The sequence below is a fragment of the Ammospiza nelsoni genome, chromosome Z (genome assembly GCF_027579445.1).
Source record: "Ammospiza nelsoni isolate bAmmNel1 chromosome Z, bAmmNel1.pri, whole genome shotgun sequence".
Lineage (NCBI taxonomy): Eukaryota > Metazoa > Chordata > Aves > Passeriformes > Passerellidae > Ammospiza > Ammospiza nelsoni.
In genome coordinates this window covers 67,532,978-67,551,240 of record NC_080669.1, presented here as the reverse complement: position 1 = coordinate 67,551,240, position 18,263 = coordinate 67,532,978, and the positions used below count along the sequence as shown (strand labels likewise).

Here is an 18,263-nt window from a genome sequence, read left to right as displayed (position 1 = left end):
TCATTACATTATTTGGGTTTTGAGGTATAGTATATATAAGGTATAAATATAAACATGTTGACAAATATCACTGTTGGCCTATTTTTACTCTGTGTAACAAAACTTGCAAAACTGCACAGAAGCCGCAGTCTGGCTGATGCATTCTGCTCCAAATAGCTGTATGGCAAATAATATGTCTCATCATTGGCATTACAGAGGGGAGAAGGCTTGGAATGATGCCATCCTGGCATGCAAATCGCGCACAAATCGTGATGGATGTCTCAGTCACAACCGTAGGGAGGTACCCTCCCGGTTGTGACTGAGATGCCAACAATTGTCGGTAAAGCTTTGGGAGAATATGGCCAGATAAAGGTCCGGCCAAGGAATTGCAAGGGCTATCGGTATATCTGCAGCAGTGAAAGTTTCGAGGGGGTCGGGATGCAGATACTCCGCCCCCAGACCCTCCGAGCCCGCTGTGGCAGAGAGGGGCAGCTGCCCTCATTGGCTCCCTGTGTCCGAGTGCCGGGCACCGCCGGCTCTGCAGCAATGTTCTTCAGGGGCCGCTGCCCTCCTGGGCCGCCAGCCGAGCCCACCTTCCCCAAGAGGACTCTTCCCCATGGCCTCTGTCTCCTCTAGCCCCGCCGCCCGCCTCCGCTTGCAGAGGCCTCTTAAATTTACCATCAGCCTCAGTAGGAATAGTACGGTTAATTACGACTGGTGGGGGCGGCGCGGGGGGCGATGCGTGGCACCGGGTGCGCCATACCCACCCCAGCCGCCCACGTACCCGAGCCCCGGCAGCCTCGGCGTGGGCCGCGAGCAGCCCCCGACACACCTCTCCCTCTCTTGTCCCAGTCTCGAGTATTCCTGAGGCCCACAGGCTAAGCTTTGACTCCTCCCCATGCCTGGAGAGAATTCGCAAGGAAAGCCCCCTAGAAAGAGGTTTCTGCGCTGCTGAACGGGAACGGGGGAGGTAAGTGAGTGGGAAATACCGGGGCAAAGGGGGGGAGTGAGGCACGCCGCAGTCCGGTGTGGGCCAGCCTTCGTGGCCACCCTCCTCTCTCCAAAAACAACCTGCTCCTCCTTCCTCATGTGGCTTCTTCTTTTCTTCCCGCCCGTCCGAGAGGGCCTGGTCTGAAGAAGCCTCTCCTGACGTCTCTGCGAATGATGGTGCTCGGCGGGTGGCTGCGGAACGGAGACCACGCGGTCAGTACCGTAATGGGGAGCCCCCGGTGAGGGATGTGGGGGGAGCTCGGAGCGGTCCGGCCGTGCTGTGTCACCACGAGGCGGGAAAAGTGTGTCCGGGGTTGAGGGCAAGGCGGGGAAACCCTCCTGTTCCCCGTCCCCTCTCACATCTTCATGTCTCTGCCTTCCGAAATAACGCGCGGCGGGGAAAAGTTGGGCCGAACGGAAAGAGAGGGGCGATCCAGGAAGGCATCCCTTCGGGACGGAGGGATTCCCTGCGCCGCAGCCCTTTTTTCCTTAACATCCTCCTGCCCCCTAATTTCTTGCCGCCAGTGACAAATCTTATTCACGTGAGGGGAAGCTATTGGATTTCAAACCTGATCAGCTGATGTGGGCCCATGGGACCACAGGCCTCGTTAAACACGCGCGGCTGTCCGTGGCATAGCTGCACTCTGAGTATCGTACCGCACAGGCATGGGGAGTTAGAGAGCAGAGACAGGCCGTCTCTGCTCTCCCGAGTGTCCCTCGGGATTAAATCAAAATCAGTGGTGTTGGAACGAGGTAGTGGGCTCATTTTTCGGGGTGTGCCGGTCTGTACCGGAAAAGAATGGGGCACAGCCTGCGCCAGGGGACAAGGTACAGGTTTGTGTACAGGTCTGTCTTCTCCCCCTCAGCGTCCTCGTGGGGGTTAAAAAGGGGATCTGATGTCCACAAGGGTCAGAGGGAGGTGTGGTGACAGCCCTGCATCCTGCTTTAAAACTGTTCTCCCGCCAGACCTCCACAGGTCCCACAACGGAACAGCAGTCTGGCATCACTCTAGCTCTGTTTCTCGATTCCCCTGTTGCTACTAAAAAGATGGAGAAGAAAACGGGAGAGGAAGTGGGCTATGATGGCAAGGGGCTCTGCGTCTCTGTCCTGGTCGATGCCCCGGGTGTGGGACGGGCTGCCCGATAAGGTCTCCTCTCGATGCTCGATTCGGGTGATGCGCTGGGAGAACTCCGAAACGTTTTGTCAACAGGCGTATAAGCATCCAAACTGCGATGTTTTCATGAGGATGCTGGTGTCCCGGCTAGGGGGACTGGTGCTCCGGCAGCGTTGGAATCGGTGCCAGCAGCACTGTCCGTCTGTTCGTCCATTCGTCTGCAAGGCGCGGCACAGCGTGGGCACGCGGTGACGCCGGTAAGGACGAATTTTGCAGAGGGCAAAAATGAGTGAGAACCGTCGTTTTGGGGTCAAAACAATCATCGCAATTTGAGGTGTTACCAGAATAGAGGGACAACACCCTTCCCAGAAGGACAAACGGGTAAAGGCCACCTCCACTCTTCCCTAGTGCCTCTGCAGCCCGTCGCTTTTGTCGTTGCTTTTAATCTTTGTTTTCCCACCGCCCGGAGTGAAGGAGGCGCTCAGATAATGTACTCGGCCCTTTGGCTGAGATGCCTATGCTAAGAAAAATAACTCGAAATTGTTATCCTATTGACGGGAGGAGAAATTTACACTCGGGTTTTACTAGGTGGTAGATGTAGCCGAATTTTGTGTATTTCCTTCCGTGTGCGTTGCTTGTACCCATAGGCACATGCAGCACGGCAGCTAAAACACGTGAAGGGAAGACATGTGTCGCGTGATTTTGCAACAGCATTTAGCAGCGACACTGCTTTTAAATTTAAATATTTTATGGACATAAACCCAAAGCCCCCACTGGAAAAAAAAAAAAAAGAAAAAAAAAAAAAAAGAAAAAAAAAAAAAAGAAAAAAAAAAAAAAAGAAAAAACCACCCCAAACAGCTAAAAAGAAGCACCAACACACACACAACACATCATGTTCTTATAATTTTTCTGAAATAATTTCCTGGAGGTGCAGAAGAAACGTTCTATGAGAGACAGACAGGTTACTCTTCTGTTTGTTCACAGCCTGTTGAGAATACCACAAATTCCTAAGAGGAGATGTAAAAGAGTCAATCATAGAAACACATCGTCTTGGAGAAAGTTCCACCAATGAACTACCAAAATCGAAAAGAAACCGAAAAATAAAAAAAAAAAAAGAAGAAGAAGACGCGGTTAATCCAATCTACCACGACCTCTAACTTGCCGGCAGTACATCTTTTTCCTAACAGCCTGCTGCGTTTAGAGCTCTTTCCCGCCATTCCCTCGCTGAAGAATTGCATTTCTGTAACATCAAACCTTTCGCTTTCATTACTTTTATTAAAAAGAAGAAGGAAGAATCGAGGGAAGATAAAAGCCTACTACGATAAGCTAACAAGAGCTTCCGAGAAAGAGGTCTTTCCACGCAACCCCGGTACAAATTCAATAAAGAGCGGAGAGCCATTTTGCAGGGACGAACACTAAAATATTGTTGTTCCCTGAGATATTGCAGCTCCCGCCCCCTGCGTTTCATAAGCCCAACTTCAAACAGACGGACCCCACAGACGGACACCGTATTTTGATCGCCGCAAACAACATGCGAAGCGCGGTGTAGGTAGGGGAAGGAGGCGATGATTACCACACCCCACCCCCTCTGGGGACGAGGAGTAGAGACGGGGCGGAGGGCCGAGAATGCCTGTCACCCGAGGGATGCTCCATCTGCGGAGCATGCTTCTTCCCGCTAGGTATATCTCAATACTTCGGGTTTTTTACTACCACTTTAACTTTTTTTAATTACTATTTTTGACATTTTTCTGGAGCACAGTCCATACACGGCGGCCAGGGGTATCAATGGGACAGCACTGGAAGGGCACGTCCTGTACAGTATCAGTGGGGTATCAGTAGGACAGCGGGCTATCAGACAGACGGACGGCAGGACCCGCTCACGGCGTGGGCGCTGCGCACGGACAGGCACCGGGAGGGGGCGCTGCTCCCCCGCCGCCGGGGGAATGCGGGCGCGGGGCAGAGCGGGCCCCGGCGGGACCGGCCCCACGGAGGAGCCCCGCCTCCTTCCCGCCTTTTCTCCCCGGGACCGGCCCCACGGAGGAGCCCCGCCTCCTTCCCGCCTTTTCTCCCCGGGACCGGCCCCACGGAGGAGCCCCGCCTCCTTCCCGCCTTTTCTCCCCGGGACCGATCCCACGGAGGAACCCCGCCTCCGTCCCGCCTTTTCTTCCCGCTCAGAAGTGGAGTCCGGCCTGCCCAGGCATTGCACACTAGGCGGGGAGGGAGAGGTAAATATGAACTTCGTACCTGCAGATTGAATTTAAAATCAAATCAAAATATAACAAGGTCTGAAACAGGAAAAAAAAAAAAGGCAACCCATAAAAACAGCAAAAAAATAAAAATCTAATTCACTCCCCTGCTAGGGACCAAATTCATGGGAAACAGAGAGATAGCAGTGCATTCCAAACCTTGTCTTTTCGGTCAGTTATTTTACACCTAGATATAAACTGAATACTCAAATAAAAGAACAGAAACGACATCGAGGAAATTTGGTTTATTCCTCTTCAGCCCGTGCCGCAAGCCAGAATCATGCCTTGCACAGAGTCGGCTTCTCTGGCCAGTCATCCCGGGCTGGAGCTGAAGCTGGCATTCTTCATGCTCGCCAAAACCCACCTAACAAAGTGTTTGATATGCTTCAACCTCTGAAGACCTTAACATTCAGCGATCACATGAATTCTGGATAAAAGAAACACAACTTCCATCCCCTCTTCTTCTTCTCTTGATTTCTGCCTTTGTATCTCTAATAAGGAGACATGTTCTGAACCACAAAAAAATGGTCATTGGCTTTTTATTATTATTTCTAGAGGAGGTACACAGTGAGGGTGTATACTCACTGGAAGCTTGTGTGTACAAAAATAGATTTTCGTGTTTGTGTTTGTGTGTATGCACAGATAAAACTCTAAATTCTGGAGTTTTTTCTCTTACAGGAAAAAAAATTGTCATGCCAAATTTTAATTATTTCACCAAATATTATCTGTTTGACGTTCTGCATTTTTTCATTTCAATATTTCAGTCCTGCAGGGGAAATAAAAAAGCAAGAACAAAACGAAAAGTAGAGAGAAAATAAAGAGAAAATGAAAAAATACTTTTACTATACCCACTGTACTTGCACCTTCACTTTTCTAAAAATAAAGTTTATGTGTAGAACAATATGCAGCTCGGATTATTTACATATAGTATAAGACAGGGATGAAGAGAAGTGGGAGAAAATTTAAGTGTATAATGCTGAATACTTGGTTTAGAGAAGGATAGGTATTAAAAGCATTGGTGGGGAGGAAAAAAAGGGATGATGGGGGAAATGAATGAGAATATGGAGAAAAGGATTTATTTCAGGCATTTATTATTTACAGCCCAGCAATCTGTCTCATGCAGCGGCCAACCCAAATCAGAGCATTATTAGCTCTGTTATATATTCATTTGTTTATCTATCCTTGGACGGGAATCCAAGAAAACGCCAACTTCGGTGGCATTCTAGTCACCTTGGAAGATCCGGGCAGATGCGCAGTGGAACATAGGCGCCTCTGGTTTTAGCGGTAAATCCGATATTAGGCCGGTATTGGGCAATGTGTATGCGGGGCGGCTGAGGAGGGGCAGGGGCTATATTGATTGTTCGTACTCCACACGCCGCGTTTAAGTGTCAAGTGGCGGGATCTGAGGGGACACGTAGCTCCCCCCATTGTGCCCGTGGCCCCGGCAGAGGAGCAGGCAGGGCCAGGAAGGGGCGCGCTGCCCCCCTCCAGCTCGGGGGCTGACACAAAAGACACCGCTGTGATTCGCGGGGCCGCCGCGCAGAAAAGCGGCGCAAGGAGGGCAGGGGGCGAGGGAAGCTGCGAGGGGACCCCCGGCATCCTGGCGGGGCTGATCCGGGGGCGGGGGCTGCCCCCGTGCCGTCAGGGCTGCGGGGTGAGCCACCACGGGGCGCGGGGCACGATGCGGGATGCGCTGCAGGGACGGAGAGACAGACAGACGCACGCTCGCTTTTGCCTGCCTCCCGCACACGCTAATGCGGCTCCTCAAGGGAGCGACAGCTGCACCTGCGCTCACGTGTGCTCATTAAAGAAAGAGATGGGAATCCCATCCGTCCGCGGACCGGGAATCCCCGGCACCCGCTATTCGTAAAAATGTGTAGAAATGGTGCTTTCTTAATGGATTGCTGCTATATGTGGTAAGCTAATCTGATGGATGGCCGTGTCGATTTCCATTTTGGGAGGGTATTATTTTTTCACACGTTTTACGTGTAGGCACATGACTGTTTTTTACTGGGTGACATGTGAGCGTAGGAGTAAAATTGGAGCGAGGAGTACCGCTGGGAATAACGTTAGAAAGGGCAAAGAATTAAAAGATATTTGTGATGAAACAGGCACAGAGTAAGAGACACTCCAATCTTTATTATAAAAAATACATGCGTAACAGTCTTTGGGGAGGGATAACTTTTGCCCGATATGTCCATTCAGGTAAGTCATTCATAACCTACGCATGCACTTGAGCTTTCAAAAAAGAAAAAAATTCTATGAATGGGCTTTATTTTTTTTTTTTTTTAAGTTGAATGACGTTGTTCGTTTAAAAACAACATTCCTGGACTAAAAAAAACAGAGCAATCTTCTGGTTTTACTCTTTAAACTACTCTTCTTTCTTTTCATTACACATTAAGGTAAACTGAAATGTGCTACCTGTGATTGTCATATAATTCAAGGCCTATGGATTTTCGCATAAAGCAGGTGTAAGGCTACAAGCAGTATTTTTTTAAAAAAAATCTAAACGCTCTTTCTATGAAAAATTAGGTGCTGGATTCAAACATGCACATGTTAGAAACCGTATGTCACGCATTTAATAATGCGGCACCTAAGAAAATAATTACAAAATGTCTTCCTCAGAGAAAGCTCTCTGTACCTGGCTCTGCATATTTTAAGGAAGAATTTTGAAATAAACTATTTCTGAAATAAAGGCAGATACAAGTGCACTTAGAGGCTGCAAAACAGCAATGAAATTTTTAAAATCCATTTAAATTGCCCCCATTACACCCCTTATCTATATTGCCTTATACCTTAAAATGGGACAGAAGAGGAGGGGTGTGTTGGTGATTTCTAAAACTTGCTTTTCTTAATATGAAGTTACTTAGATAATCAACTTCCCGTCTCCAGCTAGCGTTGTGATAACTGACCAGGGTAGTAAGACCCTCGAGCCTTTTTAATGTCCAGTAAAGGTCTTATGAACTTTGATTTGTAAAACTAGCATTGTTCATAATCAGTAATCTTATACAGAATAGAAGCATGGAGGAAACTGGATATAAAGGCACGCTGCAGTCTCACCAAAACACGGGGAAATAGGAGGGAATGGGGGAAAGGAGAAGTATATTTGAAGAAATAGAAAGGGAGGAGCAGAGGACAAGTGGTAGGCTGCAATTTTCAGTAAATTAAAAATAATGCGAATATACCTTACATAAGCATCAGTATTAAAAGTAACAAACTCTGGAGTAAACGGTAGCAGAAAAAGGAGAAGAGAACAGCACAACAGTGGATTCCGGCTCACACACCGTGCCTGTCCGCTCCCATATGGGCTCTTCTACGCGCCGCCGCCCGGCCCCGATCGCTCGTTTCGGGGATGTTTGTTTTGTTGATAATGATGATGATATTTGGAAGAAAAGGGGAGGCCCCACTAATTCCCGCTAATTAGGATCTTTGCAAATAGGGGCGATCGCTCGCAGGATCCGCGGTCTCTTCTCCGAACAGGGGAATTTGTATATCCTTTTCTTCTTTTTATTTTTTTTTCTTGCCCTACTTTCGTTAATGTACGTAAGTGTAGACGGATGTGCAGAATGCCTTCAGATGACGTCAGTAGACGCGACCTCTCCGCTAAGCCTTGAACGTGAAGAGGGGATGGGGGGACTCGGGGCGAGGGCGCAGCCGCGGAGATGCTCCCCGCTCTGCCGCGGACGCGCAGGCTCCTGCCCGCACTCTGCTCCGTGAAATAAGCTCTAGCAGCAGGAGCAGTGCTGCCCAGCCCAACGCTTGGCCCCAAAAGAAAGCCGACCTCGCCGCAGCGCTGCCGAGTCCGCCTAGCCTTTTCTATATTTTTTCTTTCAATTTATATATATCTATATATAGATACATATAGATATATAGATATATAGATATATTAGTAATTGTAGTAGTAGTAATAGTGGTATTTGGACTTTATTTGCTGCTTCTTTTCAGCAGGAAACGAGCGGAAAATAGACACTTCCAAGCAATTTTAAAAGATAAAAAGAAAATTCCTCCCTCCTTACCCAAAGCGTAGCATGACAGAGGAGCGTTGAGCCGGTGAGGGGGCAGCATTCATCCGGGCGCTGCTCTGTAGTGCATCGCAGGTTCTGGGCGTGGAGAGAGGGAAGGTAGGCTGGCGGCCGGAGAGATGGCGCGGCCCTCATCTCGGGTCGCAGCCGCTGCCGTCTGACCTGCAAGTGCAAGGCGCTCTCACGGCTTTGCAGCGATGCTGTCTCACTCCGCCGGGAGGAGACGCCGTGTATGCGGGGATTCGGGGAACTACAGATACCGTACTGGCGGGGCGTAGATTAGAGCATTCTGTCCTCCTCTTTCCCTTCGCCTTTTGGAGACTGCGGTGCGTCATGATGTTTGGAAGAACTTCCCGGGGAACTTCAGACGGCGAGGCGGCAGGGTGAGATGTAGCCGGTGGCTTAGAAACGAGTGATGTTCTCTGTTAGGACCAAAGTTTCTCTCCTTTTCTGCTGACATTATTTACACTTTTTCAGTCTTCTATGAGCTGTTCCAGAGCATCTCTGTGGACCTCGACACAGCCGTTCCTAGGGCTGCACACCGCGTACTCACGCACTGCATCTCCCTTCAATATCCTAACTAAACTTAAATGGCCTCTCCAAGAAGCGGAAACGTGAGTGTGTTTCTGACCGAGGGACCGCTGTCCGCTCTTACTTTTTTTTTTTTTCCGTGCAGTCGGGCACTCGTGCTGAATTCCCTCGGTTCGCTCGGGGCTGACGTTTGGATCCTCACAGAGCTCTCTTTGTCCGCCAGGTCTCCGAAGGCTGTGCCGGCAGGGAATGCCCTCCTGCCCGGGGCTGCTGCGGGGCTCTCCCCGTGGAAACATTCCGTAGAAGTCTGCAGCTGAGAACGGCAGAGCGCCTTCCCTCTCCCTGGAGCCAAGCGCCAGGGGGAACATAGGCTTGTTATCATATCTATAAATATTTATATGGATGGATGCATACATATGCATACACAAGCATACACACACATGTGTCTGTGTAAGGGCATCTGTAGGGTGTACATATGTGTATGTATATATTTAGTAATTTTTTAGCGTCGCTCCTCCCACCGCCAACCTCCACAGCAGCCCCCTCGCAGCCCCCTCCCCTCCGAGGGACGCCGTGTGTACCCGACCCAGAGTGAGGGACCAGCACGACATCGGCCCCCCTCAGTCACACCCCACATGCCCCCAGACAGGGGCTAGTGCAGGGATGAGCCGTCCCGCCACCCCCTCCCCCTGCATACCTCTCTCTATCCCTCCTCCATCTCTCCTTCCACCCCTCCCTCACAGCACACCTCCCGTTCCGGCGCTAACTCAAACTTCTTCCCGTCGACCCCAGCACCCTAAAAGCTAGGTGGGGCTTTTACTGGTGTTTTCACACTGTTCTCAAACCCGGAGAGACAGATGAGAGGGGGCAGAAGGAAACGGCAGTGCTTTAGGACATCCTCCTCCCAGTGACGAGAGGTCACGCTACAAGTTCGCCTTACAACAGGAATGGGAAGAGTGTTTTTTGTTAACACCATTATTTTTCCTGTTTGTTTTTTGGGGTTTTTGTTGTTTTGGTGGTTTGTTTTTTGTTGTTTTTTTGTTTTTTTTTTTTTTTTTTTTGTTGTTTTTTTGCTGGTGGTGGTTGTTGTTGTTGTTTTGCCTGCTGTTGACCGGCTGCTTGGTTTTGACAAAAGTTGCACAAAATATCAGTGCCTCCCAGAAACAAGGCTCAGATGAAACTGTTCTTCAGAAGTTAACTGGAGAAAAACACCTTAGGAAGCTCGACCATTTGCTTCTTCTTCTTCTTCTTCTTTTTTTTTTTTTTTTTTTTTTTTATGTTTCCAAAGAAACGCAAGTTTCCCTTCTTCTCTAGGGAAAAAGTACTCATTGCTCTTCTCTGCACTAGACATTTCTAATTTGTTCTGTCTGTCAGAACGGGACTATGAGAGGTTTTGGTGCAAATTCATTATCTCTGGCAATGCATAACGTATAGTAGGAACTGGAAAAGACCGTGGCAATGGATGAAGAACAATAGAACTTCAGTTCATCAGCAACAAAAGCGTTGGGGAAATTGGTTGAATTTCAGAGCACGTCCTCCTCAGCAGAGAGGCTGGACTAGACCTTGGCCAAACCCCCAAAATCTTGCAGAACCTCACATACAACAGTTCACTTTCTACTCCAGGGTGTGGGCAAAAGTGTGGAAAAAGAAAAAATAAATGGCAAACCCAAGCCAACTTTCTCCATTTCTCCCCCGTTTTCATGGATGGAAGATTTTAAACTATTTTAGAGTCGTTGGAGCAAGAACAACACCATGGATCTAAGGGATACTTTTAAATAGAGATGGAGAGGGGAAACACTTGAATTTCTGGAGACCTGAAAGAGCTTTTTCTGCTCCTAGGGGCCTTGGCTGTGGGAATCTTTGTTTGCCACCAGAGGCTCAGCTCACCCCCCTACATGTGGGGTAAAAATCACTCCCTGATAAAGGCGAAGATATGTAAGTACTGCAGTGTTTATGTATGTGTGTGTGTGTGTCCTGAATTCCCTGCAAAATTTGGGTGCTGAACCCCCGACAGATGCAGATTTCCCGGGTAGCCGGAGCGGGTCGCTCGGCTGCCTTCTCTCACTCTCGGCAAGGGACTTTTGATTAACAAGGCAGGGTTTATGACTAGACACAGTGGCTTACACCGGTGAGCCGATTTTGTGTCTGTTGCTAAACCTGTTGGTCGTCGGGCTGTATTTAATTGCGGGAAATGTTAATTATCTAGCAGACTGCCAGCGGATGCTGAGCAACTGTGGCTTCTCGGGGAGTTTTTTTGCAGTGCCTGGTTGCCCTTGCAGGCACAAGAGCAAACACAGAGTTGAAGAATAGCAGTTAACAAACCACACAAACAAACCACACAAACAAACAAACACCCGAAAAAGTGTGTGGAGTGGGAGGGGGGTGGCGGCGGTGGAGGAAAGAAATGCAGAGGGAAAAGAAAAAAGAAGGGGAGAGAAAAGATAAGCCAGAGGCATCTCTTGCAGCTAGTCAGGGTGCAAAGGATTGCTCGCAGCAGTTAGTCCATCTGCTGCCTCCCACGCAGCGGACCATCACTTCTCGGGTTTTCCAAAATCTATCCCTGCCAAAATGGCTCTGCTCAGCACAGGAACGCATCTGGCAAGGGAGTGTCGGGACAGGACAGTTCCAATGGAGTTGCAGGAGGGCCAGTGAGGAGCCGCCCGGCCACTCACCCTGGCCCGAGGGTGCCCCTCTGCATCCCCCTGTCCTTTCCAGCAAAACAGTGTCATCCTTCAACAACCGCAGTCCACTCGTGTCCATCGGGTGGAACTGCGTCATCGCAACATCTAAGAACAGCGTTGCTGCCTGGGAAATAACAACAGCAGCAACAATAACAACAATAACAATAATAATTTTTTAGCTGAGGCTGTTGTGATCGATATAATGTGATGAAAACCAGCAACTTACATTGTATTTATTTACCCACACGGCCCTTGATAAGCTTGCAGAGATGTAAATACAGACTATGCCTTCCTAGTAATTCTGGTTTCAGGACATCATCAGTCAGGAAATGTGGGAAATCTGTGGGAAATTTGGCAGGAAAGTGCTGATATAATATATTTTGCCTGTTTTGAGCTGAAGGCTAGGAGGCTAAAGGCCTCCAACCTTTATTAAGTAACTGGCTGCTTATAGTACAAAAATCCCAGATCTGCCTCTACAGTTTCCACCCCAGATCTGCCTCTATAGTTTTCTCCCCTTCTGTTCAGGAGCCCCAAATAATATTTTTAGCCTTTTATTTTTAAGTGTAATTCTTCAGAAATAACAATGCAGCTTAAAATACACATATTATATTATATTATATTACATTATATTACATTACATTACATTACATTACATTACATTATATATAATATTTCTGGTAAATAGTGATTACCATCTTTAACCCTGCAGATATAGGAGTATATCTCTCATATCTGTTTTGTGTCATCTTAAATCATTTGCAGGGAATGTAACTAGTTTTTTCCACCTTTAATCTAGGGTCAAATGTTTTAGTGATTTATCTAATAATCCCAAAAGTTAATATATTCAGTGCCTTCTAATCACATAGATTTATCCATTTGTATATATTTCTGGAACAAGATGTTTAAATGATACTTTGCTTTTTAGGGGGCTATTTTTCAGGTTTAAACAACTCACACAACAGGTAGTTACAGTTGTAACAAGAAATGGTAATCTTTGTTTGTTTTTTTTTAATAAAAGTCAGATGATATTGTATACATTACCAACAGAAGACACATCCTTTAACAGCACATGGTTTCCACGTGTAAACTGACTGTTTGGGGGGTTTGATTTTTCTTTTCCTGTGACTTTGAATTCTTGATACTTTGTCTTTTCACCATCAGAATTTGGATTTGTACCTTTTTGCATACTCTATGGTTAATGTAAGAGAAGTATAATCTGTTGCTTGTAAAATGACATTGTGGTCACAAAAGAAATTGTAAACCACCTTCATTTGAGGGTGAGGCAGTTGAATGACTTACCTGAATGTGAGAAAAGGGATGCTGGTCTACAGAGAAAAATGCCTTGGACTCTACTGGCATGCCACAATGTTTATATGAATTTTGTCATAATTTAGTGCAAAAAGGGAATTTATGCAACACACTTCTTATGTATGTCACAGCAGCTTAAGTGGGGTTCCTGGGAGTCCTCCTACAGAAGGTAGTGTTGCTGGAGATAGGATGGGGGTCTGATTGCAATAATTAGAGAATCATAAGCATTCCTCTTTAAAGTCAATAGAGATGGTTTGCTCTTAAGGAATCCATACAGGATGTTTTTTTTTACGTCCAGCCATCTGGAGACCTGCAAAAAGATTAGAAAACAAGTATGACAATCTACAAGCCATTAGCAGAAATTTGCTAGGGGGCTAGAAGGAAAAAGTCAATGTCTTGTATTCCATAACTTCCAATAAGCAGGTATTTCTACAGTGACTTTGGAATAAGTAAGTTTTATACAATTATGTAAACTGGAAGAGAGTGGGCAGTGTTAACAGCTGCTTTTGACAATCCAGGTGATGTTTTGGACAGAATTTTCACAACTGTGCTTTTCTTAAACTTTCTAGGCAACATGCTAGGCAACAATCCAGTTTTAGAAAAGTGCTTTACAACTGCTGAAAATATTTTCATATTCAGAATAAGCAAAAAGTTAAACTCATTATGATTTTGAGGCTCTTGATGTCTCAGAGCTCGAAAATGTAATTGGTAATAAGACGAATGAACAGCTGGGTCATAACCACCACATTGCCTCTTTTGATGTGCTTAGGCTCTAACGATTAATCAACAAAATATGTCAGGTGTATTCCAGTTATTTCCAAAGTTAGTGTGTAAGTGAGGCTGTGAAAACAAGTTTGGTGTTTTAGAGATATGCTTTGTCTCTTTGAAAAAACACCAATTTACATTAACGTATCTTGCATTTAAATCTGGTTGTGTGACAGCTGGTGACACGCATGCATTTAACATGTACATATGCATCTGTGTTAATATACACATATGTACATATGCAATTGTATGTAAGCATAGATGCACAGATCACTTGTAATTTCATGCCTCTGACTGAAAGAATTTAATACATAAGCTCACAAACCTGTCCTGTGCAACACATGCTTGATCACCAACAAAACTGCCCCTAGTTATTGCCACAAAAAAAATCATTTGCCTATCTGCCAACTCAGAAAAACTCATATAAACTCATTAGAACTTTGTATATTAATCAAGGTGATCATGTGCCTCTGGTTGCTTCAGATATCTGATTCAGTTGACCCTGTTATGCCTGAACAATCCAAGAGATAGTGAAGGAACTCAGTAAGACATAACACAGCATCATAAAAATTCTAACCATTTTTGTGCCAGTTCTGAATTTTCATCAAAGAACACTGCCACAAGTAGGTCTTATGTATCCCAGGTAAAAAACTCTGTTCTTTTTCCTGGTGGCAAAAAAACCAGTCTATACCAGGATATATAATACCTGTTTAAAACAGAAGTGCTTAGCTTCAAAGTCATAGAATCTGAAAACACAAGTAAATTGGTAATATCACGCAGAATTCAGATTCAGCAGTTAGTAGATTAGCAATGTCTGTGTGCTGCTTCTTGGTGCCAGTATTAATTTTGGGCCGTGTCTTACAAATAGGATTTTTTCCCCCATTTTCATGTTTCTGTAATTGCAACAAAAATAGGCTTGTTGATACAGTTGTTGTTTTACAGTGTAACCACATATACCTGCATATATATTTTAACACAAACACAGACACATGCACCTAGACTGACACATGTACATATGGCTCCCCTGTGCACAAGCTTTATCATACAAGCAAGCCCTGTAGCCGACATAGAGCATCAACAACTTCAGTTTAACCCCTTGAATTTAAAAAAATTGACCTAAAAAATAGCAATATATGTAAGTGCAGGTTAATTTACAAACAAATGCATTTAAATGCTGTGTGACCCATAGACTGTGATTGTACGTTTTATTTTGTGGCTTAGAAAAGTAGCAGCATGAATTTTAGTCTCGTATTCCTTTAAGAGTTCTGAGCAGTCTATAGTCTGTCTGATGAATTTTTTTGTATGTATCTTACACTGAACACAGCACACAAGAGCTGTTGAAGTGCATTTATTAATTTCAATTGTAAACATGGTAGATCACAGTGAGAAGGTTCATTTTATCACATATACTCAAGAGACGTTTAATGTTTGCACTTGAAAAAATTCTATACAAATTATATTGTTAAATAATTCAAAGTACAATGTTCTTTTAGCAGGGGGCTGGGAGGGAAGGAGGAGGAGCTGAGAGACTTAAATCCTGAAACTCTACATCCTCATCAAGACTTTTCTCTGTCTGTTCCATGAGTAACACCAGCATGCAGTTCTTTTCTCTTAGTACTAGGTCAATAAAAAGAAACGATAAATCAGCTTTGTTTTTTAAGGCGTTTTGTCAGATGATGCATGGTCTTAGTAAATATTGCTGCAATGTTCACCTGTGTTGCATTCTAACACAGACACAGAAACACACACAGGCTGGGAGGAAGTGGGGGGTGGGAAGAAGGGCGGAGAGAGGTTATAGAAGCTACAGAATACGGTGAGCCAGCCGCTTGCAGCTTCCTGCACAGGCAGGCAGAGGAGAACGCCTCGCACAACTGTCCCGCTGTAAATACCTGAACCACCACGAGCGCCAAGCACGACAGAGATGCGAAAGTAAAAATAAATACACACCTCTTCTCTCCCCAAAGAAACTAACCAAAAAAAAAAAAAAAAAAAGTCCCTCACAGACGCATAAGGACAGGGCAAATTGTCGGTGTAATTACGCATCGACTCATTGCGTAGCACAGCCCCCCTCCCGGCTTTCCAGCGCAAGGCCCCGCTCCCCGCCGCGGCTTCCCTTCTCACCAGCGCTCCCTGGGGTCGGACAGGCTGCTTACCGTCCCCGTGAGAGTCCTCTCTCCCGGCCTCTGGATTTTAGAGCGGTCTGTGCTGCGGAGGAGGAGAAAGGCGGGCGGATCCCGCACCAGGGCGGCGGAGGCGACGATGCTGGAGGCCAGACCAGACTCGGTCCCGGCGCCGGCCGCTGGTGGCTCATGCATATCAATAGCCGTGTGTACTCGTAGTTTCTCATGACATCATCATTATCTTGGTCTCCCGCGGTCCAGGACCTCTGACCTTGCCGGGCTGGCCCACATTTTGGCACTGAAAGCCCTCCAATGATGGCCCTTTTCTCCTTCTTTCAGACCGGGAGCAGCAGCAGCCGGCAAGGACCGCCGTCTTCTTCTGCCCAGCTTTAGGAGCTCCGAGAAAGGGCGAATCCCCCCCTTCCAAAATACACACGCAGGCAAGGTATTTGCAATCAAGCTGCCACCATTTGGCAAAGAGCTCTATGCCGTGTACAATGTAAGGAGCTCCGGAGCCGCATCCTCGAATCATCTTGTTACCTCCTACTGAAATGGATTTTCCCCACCTTCTTGTTCCTCCTTACACTGCGCTGGAAATTGCTGAAGGCTTTTCACCTTTATAGAGGCTAAGGTGTCTTTCGTGGAAACGAAGCGATTCACAATGCAAATAGGGGCCTGTAAAGGAATGGATGCTCCTCTCTCTTAATGCAGCTTGACGCAACTTAATAGCTGGTTTTATTTTCTGTTATTAAGAGACGAATTGATGGCTACCTTTGCCGGAAATTACTGGCTGAAACAAAAAGTTCGGAATAAACTTTGAAGGCAAGGGGTCGTTGTGTAGCTGCACATACATACAGAAATAATTACATAAAAGGATGACATTTTAAAGCAGCGCTAGTCCTCATGGAGGAAACAATACTTTTGCCAGAAAGAATCTGGACTGTAGCAAGGACAAAAAAAAAAAAAAAATTCTGAGGGAAGTGAGTTGTTATCTTTGGTTATCTAGCTGTATGAGTGTTTTGGTCTTCATAAAGCTAGATAACCGAAAGTAAAAACTCCTTCAAGATCATCGTACAGTGTGTGAAAATGAAAGACTGCTGCAACAGAGTAAAAATCAAAAAGGGTCAGAAATGCTTATTGAATCTAACATTTTTACAGCTAAAGATGAGACTGGAGAAAGTTAAATGGCGTACTTATTCCAAAATACGAAGTTGATGGCACGCTTATTCCAAAATACGAAGATGTTGCATGGCACAGAATGGATATTCATCCGCTGCAGAGAGAACATGGTACTGATGGTAAACAATGTATATGCAACTATTGCTGTGGAATAAATAAAAAAAGAGAAACCAAGAACGGTCAGCATTAAACCAGACTAAGAGGATATTTTTGTTCTTTTAGAAAACTAATGCTGAATTTCATTTTGCAAAGTAATTCATTGCAATGAAATGGCCTTAAAAAATAAAGGTGGTAGTTGGTGATGAAGATGATGCTGCTGATGATACAGAGCTGACTACTGAACTGAGGAAAAATAAAACTCAAATACAACAAACAAAAAACAAGTCCAACCTAAACCTGTCTGTGTGCATCTGAGACAAAGCATTGAGGTTAATTTCAAATCATGTGAAAGCAGGCTTTCAGAGAAAGTTTACACCGAAGTGCAGGCAAGCTTAATGATTTATATCTACTTAGAACTCGGTGGAGTTGCACAAAAATGGAGAAAAAAAGTAATGGCCGATTTTCATTCCTCTATTCAAAACGCGAGCATAGATGCTTCTCTGTTTCGAGAGGGTTTCCTTGAGGAAGCTACTGAAGCAGAAAGACATGATGGAGACGAGATCGCCCTCCCCCCGTCAATGTGTGGAAAAATGTTTTATGCCTCGCTCTGCACCTAGCATTGGAAATGAAAGTGACATTTACTCCAAAACCCACGTGTGCGCCTCCTCTCTTTTTGTTTAAGGATGATCAGGTCTATCCTGAAAACAGCTCTGGCATCCCATACCGAAATAATTAGGACGTATACAGACCTGACAAAAACACGGAGAGGAGGGGAGGGGAGGAGGTGGAGAAGCGGAGGGTCTGTCTTGCCTAATTGATTCCGTTAAACGACGTGCCGGAGATGTGAACGGCTGGGCGCTCCCATTCCCACGCTCGGGGCAAATGGCAGCGCCGCGTCCCGGCCGTCGGTGACAGACAGCGCGGCGGGGGCCGGGGCCGGGGAGCCCGCTCCGACACCCGCGAGAGCATTTCCCACCCACTGCCGTCCCAGAAATGCCGGACGGAGGGACGGGGCTGCAGAACACGCCCGCTTCCCCTGCCGTGCCCGCCGAGGGAGAAGGGCGGAACTCGCGCCCGGGCGGAACTCGCTCCCTTCTCCCGCGGGGGTCGCGAGGGGACGCGGGTTTTGGTCCCGATGGAGGAAGGGAAGGTCAGGGCAGATGTGTCGGGATGCAAACAGTCCTGTGTTTTTAACAAATATTATCATTATAATGACGGCTGTTTAGGCA

The 18,263-nt window shown here is 46.5% G+C and overlaps 2 long non-coding RNA genes across 2 annotated transcripts in view; both read left to right on the top strand.

Annotated features, from left to right (window-relative positions):
* Positions 1-1,099: 1,099 nt before the first annotated feature.
* On the top strand, positions 1,100-5,167 carry LOC132086811 (uncharacterized). The gene is made up of 3 exons (XR_009420442.1): positions 1,100-1,182; positions 1,936-2,340; positions 3,068-5,167. It is a non-coding gene; the product is annotated as an uncharacterized LOC132086811 (long non-coding RNA).
* Positions 5,168-10,754: 5,587 nt separating this feature from the next.
* Positions 10,755-18,263, top strand: part of LOC132086263 (uncharacterized) — an 88,409-nt gene continuing 80,900 nt past the window's right edge. Inside the window, exon 1 of the long non-coding RNA XR_009420398.1 lies at positions 10,755-10,817. This is a non-coding gene — a long non-coding RNA (uncharacterized LOC132086263). The remainder of the gene's footprint in view (positions 10,818-18,263) is intronic.